We start from the raw sequence: 18039 nt of genomic DNA on the forward strand, positions 1-18039 counted from the left end.
TTATGTGGCTAGTCTGACTGGCAAAGTCTAGAATGAATTGTCGATAGAAGTTTGCTAAACCTAGGAAACATTGTGTTTCTTTTATGGTAGAAGGAGAAGGCCACTCTAGGATAGCTTGTACCTTTTCTTGATCCATAGCTATGCCGGTGGGACTTAAATGATAGCCCAGATATTTGACTTCCGTCATGTCGAACTCACATTTCTCTGGTTTGCAAAATAGTTGATGATCACGAAGTCTTTGAAGAACTTGTTTAACATGGGAGGTATGGAGTTCAGGATTTCTAGAATAAATAAGAATGTCGTCTAGGTAGATCACGACTGTCTGATTCAGTAGGTCTGAAAACACTGAGTCCATAAATCTCTGGAAGATTGCGGGGGCGTTAGTAAGACCAAACGGCATAACCCTATATTCAAAATGGCCAAATGGGGTCCTGAATGCTGTCTTCCATTCGTCGCCTTCTCTTATGCGTAAAAGGTGGTAGGCTCCTCGTAAATCCAATTTAGTAAAACGTTGGGCCCCTCTGATTGCTTCCAGTATGTCCCTGATGAGAGGCAAAGGATAACGATCTTTAATGGTAATTTTATTCAGACCTCGAAAATCCAGGCACGGACGAAGATCCTTAGTCTTCTTGGGCACAAAAAAGAGAGGGGCCCCAGCCGGAGACGACGATGGAACAATAAGACCACTCTGTATATTTTCGTCCAGATACTCCTTTAGAACTTCCTTTTCGGGTTCCGTGAGGGAGTACATCCTCCCAAAAGGAACAATTGTGCCGGGTTCCAATGGAATTGCAAAATCATATTCTCGATGTGGAGGTAGCACAGGTTTTGACGGTTTTTGGAAAACATCCTGAAACTCCAAATAGTGGTCTGGGATCCCTTGGACCGTATTAATGGACATACCAGTGGCACCTTCAGTAGCTAAGGATCTTTTCGGAGACCAATACTTGTCGGAAGTAAAACAGTTCTCATGACAAAATTGCGAAGACAAAGAGACTGTCCGGGTAACCCAATTTATATATGGGTTATGTCTGATGAGCCACGGAATTCCAAGAATGATGGTATGGTTAGGGGACGTAATAAGATCGAAGGAGATGTGTTCTTGATGGTTTCCCACCTGTAGACTTAACATCAGGGTAGTGGTGTCTACAGGACCAGAGGATATCAAAGATCCATCCACAGTGTGTACCTGTTCGGGTACTTCTTTTGCTTGAGTAGGGACTAGGTTAGCAGCAGCCCACGTCTTGTCCATGTATATACCACTAGCACCACAATCTAGTAATGCCATAGTCTTTTCTTGACGACCGTCCGGAAGTTGTAACAGGACCGGAAAGATGAACAAGGCAGTTGTATTGTCATTAAAGGAGCTGATGGAAGGTATAGCTGTAGATCCCGTCCCCTCCCTTCTTACAGAGGACGGGAGGTGGCGTTTCCCGAAGGCCTGGACGGACGTACTGGACAGGTACGGAGCATGTGACCAGCAGAACCACAATACAGGCACAACCCTCTCTTGCGTCTGTCTTCTCGTTCACTAGCAGAGAGCGGACCTCGGGTAGTATCCACCTGCATGGGTTCCCCTTCGATGTCTCTAGCAGGAGTGCGAGGTTCCTCGGAACGCTGCAGGTATGCACGTGAGCTACTTGGCTGGGCAAACCCTCTACTCCTTTTCTTCTCCGATCTCCGTTCCTGAAGACGATATTCGATGGACAGTGCTTGATCCATCAGGCCACGAAGATCTTCCGCTCTGGTAGAATGCACTAGTTCATCTTTTATTTCTTCTTTGAGTCCTCTACGAAATAATGTTACCAGAGTACGTTCCACCCAAGTGGTCTCTGCCGCCAGCTGACGAAAACGGGTTATATATTGCAGGACGTCTTGGGAGCCCTGTTGGATGTCGCACAAGGCTTCTTCAGCGGAGGCTTCCAATCCAGGACGACTAAACATCTGTTTGAAGCGACTCACAAAGGCGGAATAGTCTGACAATACAGGGTCGTTGGAGGACACCATCGGGGTTGCCCAGGCCAAGGCTGGACCGGATAAGGCACTGATAAGATAACCCACCTTGGTCCTGTCGTGGGAGAATTGAGTAGGTCGGAAGGCGAAATACACCGTTAAAGCATCCAAGAACTCGCGTAGCTTGGTTGGTTCACCAGAGAAACAAGGGGTAGAAGCGGAGATTGTCGGAACATCACTGGTGCGGAGGGCCAAAGCCTGTCTTAACGCAGCATTTTCATTACGTAGTTGTTGCAATTCCTGGGCTTGTTGCTGAATCGTGGTCAACAGAGATTGCTCCGGATCTGCAGCAGCCGCCACTGTATTATCCATGGTGTTTGAGGACGTCGGAATGGTTTGGCGCTGCAATCTGTCACGACTCACGTGCTGCTTGCGCCTGGAATTTGCAGATCTGGTGGCGTGAAGCTTCAATGTTCGGCTTTGGCCCAAAAAGGGGCGACTCTTTCTGGTAGCCACGGTGCTGTAGGTAATGGAGACACCAAGAACAGACCGTGCCCTTCAGAAAGTAGCGCCAGAGGGAAAAAACCCCTTAAAAAGGGGAAAAAACCTCCAAACAGGAAGACTCCTGGAGAAAAACAAGAACAAACAAACAGGAATCCAAAAGGAGCAAAAATCAGAAAACACAGAATGTTGAATCCAAAACCAAAAGGCAAGGAAATCAGGAGCGAAGACACTAACTGAGCAGAAAGTGTTGCAGCGCAAAGAAAGAGGAAAAACACAGCCCTTATATACCAAAAAACAGGAAGTGACCCACAGGAAGTAAAAGGACACCATCTTAGATAGGGAAACAATACATAGAACAGAATAGTAGAGGAACCATAGAGAATAGGGAACAAGGAATGCTGGGAAAGCACAGGAATCTGGGAAGAAGGAAAAAACATAAAGAAAGGCACACAACAGACTGCAAAAAGAAGAAGGACAAAGAAACGAAGAAAAACAGGTAAGAGGGTTCAGAGACCCCTGGGACAGTGAAAGGCAGAAGGAAGAACGAGGCCCCAAGCAAATCTGGGGCCTCGAAACGCGCAGGAAAGGCTGGGGGCGCGCCGCGTCTTAATAACGCGGTGCGCGGCCCGAGCCGAACGCCCGGCAGAAGTCGAGCTCTCGGCTCGCGCCGCACCGCGCGGCGCGACATCCAGGTTCCCACACCCTCTATCCAAGGGCAGTGCTCTATGGATCAACTAGTCAGGGATATTTGCTTATGCTTTTCCCCCTCTCCGCTCCTTTTATTTCTGGTCAACAAACTGCATCAAAACAAACTCAAACTCATACTTATAGCGCCAACGTGGGCACGTCAGCCATGGTACACAACATTGTTAGACCTATCACTAGTACCACACATCAAGCTGCCAAACAGGCCGGATCTGTTGACACAAAACAAACAACTGATCAGGCACCCAAATCCAGCAATACTCAATCTAGCAATCTGGCTCCTGAAGTCTTAGAGTTTGGATATCTACATCTTCCATCAGAATGTATGGAAGTAATTAAACAAGCAAGAAAACCCACTACCTGGCAGTGCTATGCAAACAAATGGAAAAGGTTTGTCTTTTACTATCAATCCAGACACATAACACCTCTTTCCGCATCCATACAAGACATTGTAGGTTACTTACCATGTACAAAAAGCCAATTTAGCTTTTTCATGCATTAAAATACATCTCACAGCTATTTCAGCCTATTTACAAAATATACAAAACAAGTCTCTATTTAGAGTCCCCGTCATCAAAGCCTTCATGGAAGGGCTAAAAAGTATCTTATCTTCAAGAACGCCACCAGTGCCTTCATGGAATCTCAATATTGTACTCACTCGGCTCATGGGTCCACCGTTTGAAACCATGCACTCGTGTCAGATTCAATATCTAACATGGAAAGTAGCATTCTTCGTTGCAATCACTTCATTATGAAGAGTTAGTGAAATACAAGCATTCACTATTGAACAATCCTTTATACAAGTACACAAACATAAAGTTGTACTTTGCACAAACCCAAAATTCCTACCTAAAGTCATCTCACCGTTTCACATAAATCAAACAGTGGAACTTCCAGTCTTCTTCCCACAGCCAGACTCAGTAGCAGAAAGAGCGCTCCATACATTAGACATTAAAAGAGCTGTAATGTATTACATTGACAGAACAAAATCATTTAGAAAAACAAAACAGTTATTTGTCACATTCCAAAAACCCCATACTGGGAATCCTATCTCAAAACAAGGACTAGCCAGATGGATAGTAAAGTGCATTCAAACCTGTTTCCTAAAAGCTAAAAGACAGCTATTAGTAACACCAAAAGCACACTCCACCAGGAAGAAAGGAGCAACAATGGCATTTCTAGGGAATATACCAATGACAGAAAACTGTAAAGCAGCCACTTGGTCAACAGCCCATACATTTACCAAGCATTACTGTGTAGATGTGTTAACAGCACAACAAGCCACAGTAGGACAGGCTGTACTAAGAATACTATTTCAAACAACTTCAAGTCCTACAGGCTGACCACCACTTATGGGAGGAGAACTGCTTTGTAGTCTATGCATTGCATGTGTACCTGCAGCTACACATGCCATTGAACGGAAAATGTCACTTACCCGGTGTACATCTGTTCGTGGCATGTTCCACTGCAGATTCACATGCGCCCTCCCTCCTCCCCGGGAGCCTGTAGCCGTTTAAGTTACACTTGAATTTGTACATATATATATATGTGTGTATATATGTGTATATATATATATATATCTATTCCATTTGCATGGACATCTCTTTCTTTACACTCTCACTCCTACCTTTCCCTCTGCGGGAAAACAATCTAAGATGGAGTCGATGCCCATGCGCAATGGGGCCGAAGAGGAGGAGTCACTCGATCCCGTGACTCGAAAAGACTTCTTCGAAGAAAAACAACTTGTATCACTCCAAGCCCAACACTAGATGGCAGGACCTGTGCATAGCATGTGAATCTGCAGCAGAACATGCCACGAACAGATATACACTGGGTAAGTGACATTTTCCATATATATATATGTATAATAATATATATTGGAAAAGGTGTTTGAAACGCTGATGTGGCAAAACCTTTTCCTGGTGCTCACTCACATGGCCGTTGGGCCATGACTTCTAGCCTATAACCAGGTTACATTTGACCAAGCCAGCCTCTAGAATTTGCCTCGGTCACCTCATCTCCTCCTCCTTTCCAGTATACAGCGGGACCAAGCAAGGGTGCCCTTTATCGCCATTGCATTTTGCACTAGCAATGGAGGACCTGGCCATACCTCTGAGAGGAGGGTCGTCAATGGGAAATACCACTAGAAGACATGACTAACTGATATATTTATGCAATATCGCATCAGATTTCTCCCATTATGGAACACACTGGCTGAGTTTACAGCAGCCGCTGGCTAAGTGTGAATTGGGAGAAATCAGCCATATACCCATTCAGTCCTGACCAGCCAACTCGAACGGTATATCTGGGTGAGAACCTCCTCTGCATGCAGGTAGCGGCAATCCGCTATTTGGGAATTCACCTATACTACACCACATTAGAAATATACGAGGGGAACCTCTGGGTAGCGTTACCAGGCGACAGAGCACAAATCCACTTTTGGCAGTTGTAGGAAGTTGGCTGTGTATGTACTATCTCAAAGTAAGAGATAATGTGCACAGAGTCCAAGGGTTCCCCTTAGAGGTAAGATAGTGGCAAAATTAGATAATTCTAAAGCTCTACTTTGCGGTAGTGTGGTTCGAGTGTTAGGCTTATTAGAGGGTAGTGTTAAGCATTTGTTGTACACACACATAGGTAATAAATGAGGACCACACACTCAAAGACTTAACTCCAGACCTATAGTTTTTATATAGAAAAATATATTTTCCTAATTTATTTTAGAACCACAAGATTCAAGATTTGAAGTGAATACATAAAATGCAAGGTACTCTAAACAGGTAAGTTAGGAACTTTGAATTAGAGCAGTAACATACACAGTTTTAGTTAAAATGGCAATAAGCTATTTTAAAAGTGGACGCAGTGCAAAAATCGTCAGTTACTGGGGAACGTAAGTATTGGTTAGTTTTTCAGGTAAGTAAGGCACTTACAAGTTCAAGTTCCTGGGCATAGGCAGCCCATCATTGGGGGTTCAAGGCAACCCCAAAGTCACCGCACCAGCAACACAGGGCCGGTCAGGTGCAGAGGTCAAAGGAGGGCCCAAAACACATAGGCGCTTATGGAGAACAGGGGTGCTCCGGTTCCAGTCAGCCAACAGGTAAGTACCTGCGTCTTCAGAGGGCAGACCAGGGGGGTTTTGTAGAGCACGGGGACACACAAGTAGGCACACAAAAGACACCCTCAGCGGCACAGGGGTGGCTGGGTGCAGTGTGCAAAGCAGGCGTTGGGTTTTGAATAGGTATCAATGGAGGGACCCGGGGGTCACTCTAGCAGTGTAGGCAGGGCACAGGGGGGCTTCTCGGGCCAGCCACCGACTGGGCTAGGCAGAGAGTCGCCTGATGGTCACTCCTGCACTGGAGTTCGGTTCCTTCTGGTCCTGGGGGCTGCGGGTGCAGTGCTTGGTCCAGGCTTCGGGTTCCTTGTTACAGGCAATCGTAGTCAGGAGGAGCCTCTGGATTCTCTCTACATGCGTCGCTGTGGGGGTCCAGGAAGGTCGTCTCGGGTTACTCACAAGGTCACAGTCACCTGGGAGTCCTCCTTGTAGTGTTGGTTCTCTGGAGCTCGAGGCAGGGGCTTTGGGGGCAGAGGGTGAAATCTCACACTTCCGGCAGGAAGAGTGAGTTCTTTAAAAGTTGCAAGAAAGTTGCAAAGTTGTTGCTGTTGTTGAACAGTGCCACTGTTCACTGGAGTTTCTTGGTCCTTCGGGTTCAGGGCTGTCCTCTGAGGCTTCAGAGGTCGCTGGTCCCTGTCGGATGTGTCGATGTGCAGGTTCTTTGAGTCTGGAGACAGGCCGGTAGGGCTGGGGCCAAAGCAGTTGTCATCTCCGTCGTCTCTGCAGGGCTTTCAGGTCAGCAGTCCTTCTTCTTCTTGTAGGCAGCAGGAATCTGATTTCCTGGGTTCAAGGTTGCCCATAAATACTAACTTTAGGGGTTATTTTAGGTCTGGGGGGCAGTAGCCAATGGCTACTATCCTGTAGGGTGGCTACACCCTCCTTGTGCCTCCTCCCTGAGGGGAGGGGGGCACATCCCTAATCCTATTGGGGGAATCCTCCAAACTCAAGTTGGAGGATTTCTAAAGGCAGGGGTCACCTCAGCTCAGAACACCTTTGGGGCTGTCCTGACTGGTAGGTGGTGACTCTTTGTTTTTCTCGTTATCTTCTCCAGCCTTGCTGCCAAAAGTGGGGGCACTGGCCGGAGGGGCGGCCATCTCCACTAGCTGGGATGCTCTGGGGTACTGTAATAAAAGGCATGAGCCTTTGAGGCTCACCGCCAGGTGTTGCAGTTCCTGCAGGGGGAGGTGAGAAGCACCTCCACCCAGTGCAGGCTTTGTTTCTGTCCTTAGAGAGCCCAAAGGCTCTCACCCCAGGGGGGCAGAAACTCGTCTCAGTGGCAGGCTGGCACTGACCAGTCAGTCCTGCACTGAAGGATTGGGTAGATTACAAGGGGCATCTTCTAAGATGCCCTCTGTGTGCATTTTGTAACAAATCCAGCACTGGCATCCGTGTGGGTTTATTATTCTGAGAAGTTTGATATCAAACTTCCCAATATTCAGTGTAGCCATTATGGAACTGTGGAGTTCGTTTTTGACAAACTCCCAGACCATATACTTAATATGGCCACACTGTACTTACAATGTCTAAGAATAGACTTAGACACTGAAGGGGCATATTGCTCATGCGGCTATGCCCTCACCTTGGTATAGTGCACCCTGCCTTAGGGCTGTAAGGCCTGCTAGAGGGGTGACTTACCTATGCCACAGGCAGTATTTTGTGTGCATGGCACCCTGAGGGGGATGCCATGTCGACTTTGCCTTTTTCTCCCCACCAACACACACAATCTGCAATGGCAGTGTGCATGTGTTAGGTGAGGGGTCCCTAAGAGTGGCAGAAACACATGCTGCAGCCCTTAGAGACCTTCCCTGGTCACAGGGCCCTTGGTACCACTGGTACCTTTTACAAGGGACTTATCTGGGCACCAGGGATGTGCCAATTGTGGAAACAATGGTACATTTTTAGTGAAAGAACACTGGTGCTGGGGCCTGGTTAGCAGGGTCCCAGCACACCTTTCAGTCAAGTCAGCATCAATATCAGGCACAAAGTCGGGGGTAACTCCAACACGGAGCCATTTTCCTATAGCAGTCACTACCACTCACCCCAATTGGAAAGATAGCCGTGGCAAAGATGGTCCTTTTACCACAGTTCCTTTACTACTTTGCCAACCTCCCAGTTATTCCATCACCTGCTTTTTTAAAGGAATTAGACTATTTATTAGGTACTCCCATCTGGGGCACCATCACTGCTGTGTAACCCTTTGAAAGCTACAGTTGCCAGTAGACCAAGGTGGACTGGACGCTCCATCTTTCGAGGCATACTACCTTGCAGCCCAGCTGCAATGGCTATTGCAATGGACTTCTGGACAATGCATGGGTGAGACCTGCTGCAGTAGACGTAACCTATCAATGCCAACGATCCTCAGCCTTCTATTCCTGAAGACCTTACCCCTTTTCCTGTGGTCTTTACACGTGGTGGTGGCCTGGGCTTGTGTGTCCCGGTACATCGCTTGTCACAAGAAATGCCGATGTACGCTCCAGCACTCCTCTTAGTTGGTCTCCCACGATTCACAGATTCCAACACACAACGGGACATGGCACCCTGGACAGCGCATTCCATTCACACTCTGGGTGATCTCGTTGTAGATGGTCAGCTCCTCCCTTTCAAGCAACTGACAGGTGATTATAGCCTCCCGCCAGGCCAATTTCTTCTTTACAGGCAGCTCTTTAACACATGTCGCATCCCATGGAATACCGCAGCGGCAGTACCCGCAACACACCCAGTACTGCAAACTATACTCGTAATGAGGGGAGGCGGACACCTTATCACTTGGCAGTACAAAGCCATTTGTGACCTGACAGCGGCTCCCCTTGTCACACTTCAGCAGAAGTGGGAGGATTCCTTGTATTATATGACAAGGACTGGGCGCGAGCTCTAGAGTTTTCTGAGTAGATATCTCATAACTCTCGCTTTACTAACATACAACTCTTAAAATTACACAGAACATAACTTAGCCCTGCTCAGATGAACCGCTGCTTCCCTAATGGACATGCAAGCTGTCTGTGTTGCCAGACCCAGGGCCTGGCACACATGCTTTGGTCTTGTCCCACCATGCATCATTAATGATAAACAATACATGATACCCTGCAAGAAGTCACAGAACTGCCCGACATTCACACCTACGAAGCATGCTCACAAGGCATTTTTAAACAGTGCAAGCAGCTTACTGTGCCTCTTTGGCGCTCCTCCTCACCTAACACTCGCTCACCCAACACTGGTGCTCCCCTACGACACCACCACTGGCGGCCTCGAATGGTGCAGTATGCAAGTCGGTAGAGAAAAACACACTCCACTGTGCAGAAGTGCAACACCTCTGTAAACGACCCATCTCCTCTCACTGTGGTACCCTCTTATCACAGTTCCTACAGTGGAGAAGAGATGAATACCTTCTCCCATGACACACACACGCCAATTCAGTGCCCTATCAGTACTGTACGATAGGTGCCATATCCCATCCCACCTGAAGTACGTACCACCATATTCCCCCCTAGCCATGCCTCCCTAACCACGCCATCCATCTAATACCCTTGCAGACCCGACCTGCCGCACTCTCCCGTCGTTCACTACCACTTAGTTATACCCTAGTTCACAAACCCATTCCCGAATTTTCTTTAACCATCTCTGTAGTGCACTGCTACTTCCTCCACTATCTCAGCGAACGCAACTTATATACTGCATCACAACTTTACAGAATATACATAAAACGTTTGTTTGTGAATGCATGCAATGTATGCTACTGTGTTTGACAGCCTTGCTGAGCACTGTTAACTGAAACTGTTGATGTTTCTGTGAAACACAATAAAAATATTTGTTTTGACTGTAGAACACTGGGATCCTGCTAACCAGGACCACAGTGTCAGTGCTCTCTCCCCTAAACCTTGTTAGTAAGCAACTTTTACACCCCTCAATTGGCATACTGGTATACCCATGTAAGACCCTAGTATGTGGTACTTAGCTACCCAGAGCATTGGTACAGTAGGGGTTCTCCATGGGCTGATGCATGTGTTATGCCACCCATGGGAGCCCGTGCAAACTGTGACTACAAACCTGCCATTGCAGCCTGTGGGAAATGGTGCATGTACCTTTCACCCCGAATATAAGGATCACCTTATATTGTGGTCACTGCACTCTGACCCTATAAGTCACCCCTAAAGTATGCCCTTCAGCCCAAGGGCAGGGTGCATGGTTCTAAGTGTGAGGATACCCCTGCATGAGCCACAACAAGCCCCAGACTCAATTTTTTTTATAAGTGCTGGGAAGCCATCTTAAGGTATATAGTAGACACTGGTCATCACAAGATGTCCACCTACATAATGGCTTCACCGAACCTAGTCATGTTTGGTATCAAACTTGTTGGAATCATGCAACAACACTGATTCTAGTGTTCGTTGCATGATACCTTGTACTTTGGGGGCTCCTGAGAGGTCCCTCCATGTCTGCCTGTGCAGCCTTGAAGGGTTTGCGTGCACGCCAGTGCTGCCACTGACTCCAGACAATGTTCTGCCCTCCTGCTTAACTTGGCAGGGGAAGTCAAAACAACTAACTTCCTGCAGAGGAGAAGTGTCTCTGGGCTAGGGTGGGGGTGCTCCTGAATGCCATGAATGCCACCAGACTGCTTTGAAAAGCACATTTGGTGCCTTCTTTGCATAAACCTGTTTACTCTAGTGCCCGAACCCCGAGCTCCCACTGTGGTGCGAAACCACACAAAGGACAGAGGAGTGACCACCCCCCTGTTCTGCTCCTCCCCTAGGGAGGTGCCCAGAGCTTTGCCAGGGGGCCACTTGATTCTGCCATCTTGGAAACAAGATGAGCAGAGGGCCCCTGGGAGCATCTGACTGGTCAGTCCAGCTGAGTAGCGTCCCTGACCCCCGATAGGTGGGTCACTGCAGAAGCTATCCAATCCTCTTGCTGGTTTACTTATTTGCCCCTCTGAGGGTGGCTCCCTAGATTTGTGTGCTAGATTCTTGTACAAGATTTGTCTCCAAGGCTGGTCTGCAAGGCTCTTCTGCAACTTGGACACTGGAACTGCTGCTGGACTCCGCTGGAAACCATGACAAGTGCACCTAGGAGGAGGGCTCCTGCTGCAACTGTGTGCCTGCACATTGCAAGGACTCTGCAACTTCCATATCCATGCATCCTCCAGAGTCACAAGGACTCTGTCTGCACTTATGACAGCAAGAAGTAATCTGCCTTGGAGTGAAGGAGTCACTCACCTGCATCCGCAAGCACCTCGGCGTTGACGACTGGTTTGTGGATCCTGCTGTCCCATGGAATCTTCGAGGCTCTACAGCACAGGTAGTGATTCTGTGGCTCTCCAGAGGTCTGACCTGTCTACTTTGCATCTGAGAAGTCTGTGGTCCCTTGTTGGAGCTGCTTGGCCGGAACCCCTGTGCACCGCATCTGTTTGTTTTTGCCAAGGTTTGTTGTTTCTTTGTTGCCAAGGCTTGTTGGTGTTTCAGTCCGAAGACCTCATAGCTCCAAGAGGCACCACCACCACCACAGAATCACATAGCTCCAAGAACAACTTCTTCCTGCAACCCCTGCGACTTGGGCATCCATCTTTGTTGTGCTGTTGAGGCCTCCCTGAGACTCCCTGTGTGTGCTGCCAGGGGGTCCTCCTGGGGTCTCCAGCGATTCCCATCTGCTTTCCTGCTTGCTGAGGGCTGGCCCGGACTTACCTACAAAGGTTGAGTATCTTGGACCTTGCTAGTCCCTAAAACCTGCAACACTGCATGGAACACTTTCTTGCATTTGCCAAGGCTTGTTGTTGGTGGTGGTGCTGACCATTGACCCCTCTGCAATTCGATGACTGGCATGAAACAGCTTGTGGGTGTCTCCTGGTATCTTCCTGCCTCGCTTAGACATCATAGCTGCACTTCCTCGACAACTGTCCCTCTGGAAAGCATCTACATGCAGGGTCGGCATTTCCCTCTTGCACCCCCTGGGCATCTCTGGGTGGTGTGACTCTGTGCCCTCTTTCCTTAGGTCCTCTTTGTTCAAAATCCAAGCCTTGGTTCTACCTACCTGGTCCACTGGTCACAACAGCAGCTGGACAACCGAGGTCCCCATTGACTTTCACAGGAGGTTCAGACACAGCTTCACCCCTATGCACCGGGGATCCTGGTGTAGGTACTCCACTTCTCTGGGTATCCACGTGTGGGAGCACTCTTGAACCTCCCTTGTCCTAAAAGGTTTCCTCTGGGGTCCTCTCGTAAAGGTCCTAAACATTGAAAACTCCAACTGCAACTTTCCCCACGTTATCCTATGAATACCTAACCCTGGGTAATATCTCTGCACATGCGTGCCTAGGGAGTCCTACCTACCTTTGGTGTTCTAGTGCTTCCCCAGTCCTAAGAGTCCTTGGGTGGTAGGTTGGGTTGATAGTAATTTTCGCATTCCTTTTTGATTAGTATATGGTTTGTACCCCCCCTATAGGTGCCCATGTTATTTTATGCCTTCACTCACTTGTTTCTGAGTTTATTTTTGTATGTTCATATCTCCGAGTAGGAGATATACCAAAGTTAGTTTAGTGGTTGTGTTATAATAAATAATACATTATTTTTCTTACACTGGTGTGGTTCTGTCTTGTGTGTACATCACTGACTGGCCTGTGTGGTATCTGCAACTGCTTTACACCCTCCTGGATAAGCCTTACCTGCTTTCCACAGCTACCCTACGAGAGCTCTGGTTATCTAGAACGTCTTGCACTACCACTAAGGGTTGCCTGGACTCAGTATTGGACTCAGTATAGGGTGCCTCACCTATAGGTGTACACTATATACTGAACCAGCCTCCTACACTATACTAGACCTTTGGTCCCTCAGTTTGTTCCTCGAGAAGGAGAAGTTCAAGTTGCTCACCCTGGCCCAGGTTCTATCTGCCCTGCACCCAGAAGACTGAATGGTAGCGTTGGACATGCAGGACGCGTATTTCCATATCCCCGTCCTGCCTGCCCACAGATGTTACTTGTGGTTCACAGTAGACCTTGAGCACTTTCAGTTTACTATTCTCCCCTTAGACTTTACCAGCACCCCTCGGGTGTTCACCAAGGTGATGGCGGTGGTCACAGCCCATCTGCGGAGATCAGGGATTTCAGTCACCCCTTATCTCAATGACTGGCTGTTGAAGGCGGGCTGGCCGCAGGCTGTTGTCTCCCACCTCTAGATTAGGCAGACCTGCATTTGCTGAGGTTCACTATTAATGTACAGAAATCACACCTGACTCCCTCTCAGATGCTTCCTTTCATCAGAGCTGTTCTGTACACAGTGCAGTTCTGGGCTTATCCTCCTAAGCGGCGATTTCAGCATATGCAGGCTATGATGCCAACGTTTAAGCCTCTAGCCTGTGTTTCTGTGAGAATGACTCTAAGGCTGCTGGGCCTCATGACCTCCTGCATCCTTTTAGTGAAACATGCCAGATGGCATACGCAGGCTCTGCAGTAGGACCTGAAGTTCCAGTGGGTTCAGCATCAGGGGAATCTCAGAGGGAACTGCAGAAGATCAGCAGTGGTGGTTAACGAATCTCAGTTGGGTCAGAGGCAGATCCTTCCGCCCTTCCCCAACCAGATCTGACAGAATTGACAAATGCATCACTCCTGGAAAAGGGTGGCCCTCTGGGGGAGGTGTAAATCAGAGGCATCTCGTCCCCAGCGGAATCCAGATTCCACATCAGCCTGGTGTAGCTTAGTGTGATTTGTCTAGCATTAAAAGCATTTCTATCCTCTGTCAAACGAAAGATGGTCCAGGTGATCTCCGACAATGCCACTGCCATATGGTAGTGCTACAAGCGGAGTGGGTCGTGGACTTTTTGTCTGGAGGTGGCTGGAACAGCAGGGCATATCCCTGGTGTTTCAACATCTGGTGGGATCTCTGAACTCCAGAGCAGACAAACTCAGCCTGAAATGTCTTCTGCATCACAAATGGTGTCTCCATCTGGAGGTGGCACATGGTCTCTTTCTGCATTGGGGTAAACTTTGGTTAGATCTTTTCAGTGTCAGCAGTTTTGTGTATTGGAGTTTCCAAGGCAGAAATTGCTCAGAGGCCCTTTTCGTCTCAAATGCGACTCAGGCCTCTTGTACGCCTTTAGTTCTCAAGAAGATTAAGAACAACCGGGCCCAAGTAATCCTTGTGGCTCCTGACTGGGCACGGAGAGTCTGGTATCCTGAGCTGCTGAGCATGCCCATCGATCCTCCGATCAGACTGCCCCTTTGGGAGGATCTTCTGTCACAGTAGCAGGGGAGTGTTCTGCACATTAACCTGTCCACTCTCCACCTTCATGCCTGGAGATTGAGCAACAAGAGTTGACAGCTTTTCCTCCCGAAGACTGTTGTGTAGTCTTGGCTGCCAAGCGTCCCTCCAACAAAATGGTATATTCCTCTTGCTGAAAGAAATTTGTGGCATGGTGCACAGACAAGTCTGTTTACCCCCTTTCTGCTCCCCTTTCTGAGGTCCTGTTTATCCTTTCTCTGGCCCAACAGGGCTCTGCTATGGGCACTCTTAAAGGTTATTTATTAGCAGTTTCTGTTTTTTGAGGTTGCCTGATCAACCTTCTTTGGGACTTAGGTTCTTCAAAGGTCTTACACATCTCTTTCCCCCATCCCCATTCTTTGTGCCCAATGGCATCTAAATTTGGTTTTGACATTTCTGATATGCAGTCCTTTCGAGCCTCTCCATAATTGTCCTCACAGGCTTCTCACTTTGAAAAAAACAGCCTTCTTTGTGGCCATTACATCTGCCCGCAGGGTGAGTGAGCGGCAGGCATTGTCATATAAGCCGCCCTTCCTTTCCATCTATCCTGACACAGTGGTGCTTCACACTATGACTTCTTTCTGCCAAAAGTAGTTACGCCCCTTTCGTGTAGGCCAATCCATCACCTTGTCTTGCCTACTTTTTATGCACCTCCACATCCATCTAAAGAAGAGGAGAGACCTCATTGCCTGGACCCAAAAAGAAGGCGAAGAAATAAACTGTCTTCTCCATCTCTCTCTGGGCACTACGGAGCATATATAGATGCAATTTCCGCTTCCAACTTTGTTGGTCTTTTGACATCTCCCAAAAAACCTTTTCACATTGATTTAGGGATCGCTGTCCCTACTGAAAATGACAAGGTTCAGGACATTCTGTGGGAGTGGGGAGCAGATATCTGTCACGGACCTGCACAAGTTGTTCCTTTGGTGCATGGGCTACGGGCAGGGCATTTCCTGATAAACTTCTGAGCATTAGCATCTCTACACTGATTAGGCTGCCACTTTGGGAAGACTTCTCTGAGCAGCAGGGCCCCGATTCTCGACAACCTACACCTCCATGAATGTAGGTTGAGCAGCATCAATTTTCTGCATTCAGTTTGTTGTACAAAGTGGTGGATTTCACCCTCCCAGCCAGATACACCTCTTCAGAATCCTTCTAGTCTGGGTGCTGGGACAAGTTAGTAACCTGGTGTGGTGCCCTGGATACTGACCCCTAACTGGAAAATCTGTCCGATGTCCTGTGTTTGTTTTGTCCTTAGCTAAGCAAGGCCTTTCAGTGGGCACTCTAAAAGGTTATTTGTCCTTGATTTTCCTCGCCCCACCCACCCCCTTGCTTGCCAAATCATTTGTGTTTCCAATGTGGGGACTTAATTTGGCCCTCATGTCTACACATTTTAAGCCTAGTAATAGCTGCTTCTACTCACAATGAAAATATATGTGTGAGCAAATTGTAGGCATTCTCAATGTATCCACATTGCACAACTTTTTGTCAGGCTCTGGCTGGTTTCTTACCGAAAGTTGTGACTCCTATCTGTGTTGGGCAACTAATCACTCTACCAGTGTTCTTTGCTCCCTCTGCCATTGGAAGAGGAGGAGAGGCTCCATCGGTTGGACCCAAAACATGATTTACGTTTTTGTACAGATCTTACCAGACCATCAGTTAGAAGATCACATTTTTGTGGGGTTCTTTGGCGCAACTTAAGGTAAGAAGAGAACCCTATCGAGAAGAGAACCCTATCAAGGCGTTGTAGGAGGCTGGCCTGGCTTATAGTGGGTAGCTAATGGTACTTACACCTTGTGCAAGGTCCAGTTATCCCTTATTAGTAGATTAGTAGTGTTCTAGCAGCTTAGGATGATAGAGGTAGCTATAGCAGAGCAGCTTAGGCTGAACTAGGAGACATGTAAAGCTCCTATTATACCACTTATATCATATAGCACTATAACATTAGAAATACAATACTCAGAGTTACTAAAAATAAAGGTACTTTATTTTAGTGACAATATGCCAAAAGTATCTCAGAGGATATACTCCCTTAGGAGGTAAGTATAATACACAAAATATACACACAAACCAGAATCAGGTAAGTAAACAGTTAGAAAAGTAGTGCAAACACTGTATAACACAATAAAATGCAATAGGAGACATAGGCCTAGGGGCAACACAAACCATATACTCCAAAAGTGGAATGCAAACCACGAATGGACCCCAGGCCTAGTGTAGTGTGTAGAAGATCGCAGGGAGTGTAAGAAAACACTAAGGGTGTCCAAGATACCCCACCACAAGACCCTGAAAAGTAGGAGTAAAGTTACTGTACTACCCCAAAAAGACAGTAAAGTCGAGATAGGGGATTCTGCAAAGGCAACAACTGACTGCAAAGCACTGAAGACGGATTCCTGGACCTGATGACCTGTAAAGGAAGGGGACCAAGTCCAAGAGTCACGCAAGTGTCCAGGGGGGGCAGGAGCCCACTAAACCCCGGATGAAGGTGCAAAAGGGCTGCCTCTGGGTGGAAGAAGCCGAAGATTCTGCAACAATGGAAGGTGCCTGGAACTTCTCCTTTGTACAAAAGATGTCCCACGGTGTGCTGGAGGATGCAGAGTTGTTTGCACGCAGAAAGACAGCAAACAAGCCTTGCTAGCTGCAAGAGTTGCGGTTGAAGAAAATGGGTGCTGCCCAGGCCCAGGAAGGGCCAGAAGGTCACCCCTTGGAGGAGGAGATAGAGGGAGCGCTCAGCAGCACAGAGAGCCCACGCAGAAGCAGGCAGCACCCGCAGAAGCACCTGAGCAGGCGTTAAAGAAATCTGAGCACGGCGGTCATCTCAACACAACAAAAGAGGGACCCACTTAAGTCGGTGGTCAACTCAGCGAGTTGAGCAATGCAGGACAGAGTGCTGTGGACCTGGGCTATGCTGTGCACGAAGGAATCCTTGCAAAAGTGCACAGAAGCCCTAGCAACTGCAGATCACGCAGTACACAGGATTACTGTCTGGCGTGGGGAGGCAAGGACTTACCTCCACCAAATTTAGACAGATGGACCACTGGACTGTCGGGGTCACTTGGATCCAGCTCCTTTGTTCAAGGGACCACGCTTCTCAAGATGAGGGGGACCCAGAGGACCGGTGATGCAGAAGTTTGGTGCCTGCGTTAGCAGGGGGAAGATTCCTTCGACCCACAGGAGATTTCTTCTTGGCTTCCAGTGCAGGGCGAAGGCAGACAGCCCTCAGAGCATGCACCACCAGGAAACAGTTGAGAAAGCCATCAGGATTAGGTGCTACAATGTTGCTGGTAGTCTTCTTGCTACTTTGTTGCGGTTTTGCAGGCGTCCTGGAGCAGTCAGCGGTCGATCCTTGGCAGAAGTCAAAGAGAGAGATGCAGAGGAACTCTGGTGAGCTCTTGCATTCGTTATCTGATGAGAAACCCACAGGAGAGGAAATCCTGTGTTCTGCCTTCCTGGGACTGGGGTGCCCAGACGAGCAAGTTACTTCCCTTTAGTAATGCTGTTTCTGGTGGATACTCTATCTAACCG

The 18039-nt window shown here is 48.1% G+C and overlaps 1 protein-coding gene across 2 annotated transcripts in view; it reads left to right on the forward strand.

The window, feature by feature from the left end:
- CEP290 (centrosomal protein 290) overlaps positions 1-18039 on the forward strand; it is a 1276764-nt gene that overhangs the window by 230154 nt on the left and 1028571 nt on the right. The gene's annotated exons all lie outside the window — the stretch shown is intronic.

This window comes from Pleurodeles waltl, chromosome 4_1, assembly GCF_031143425.1.
Source record: "Pleurodeles waltl isolate 20211129_DDA chromosome 4_1, aPleWal1.hap1.20221129, whole genome shotgun sequence".
Lineage (NCBI taxonomy): Eukaryota > Metazoa > Chordata > Amphibia > Caudata > Salamandridae > Pleurodeles > Pleurodeles waltl.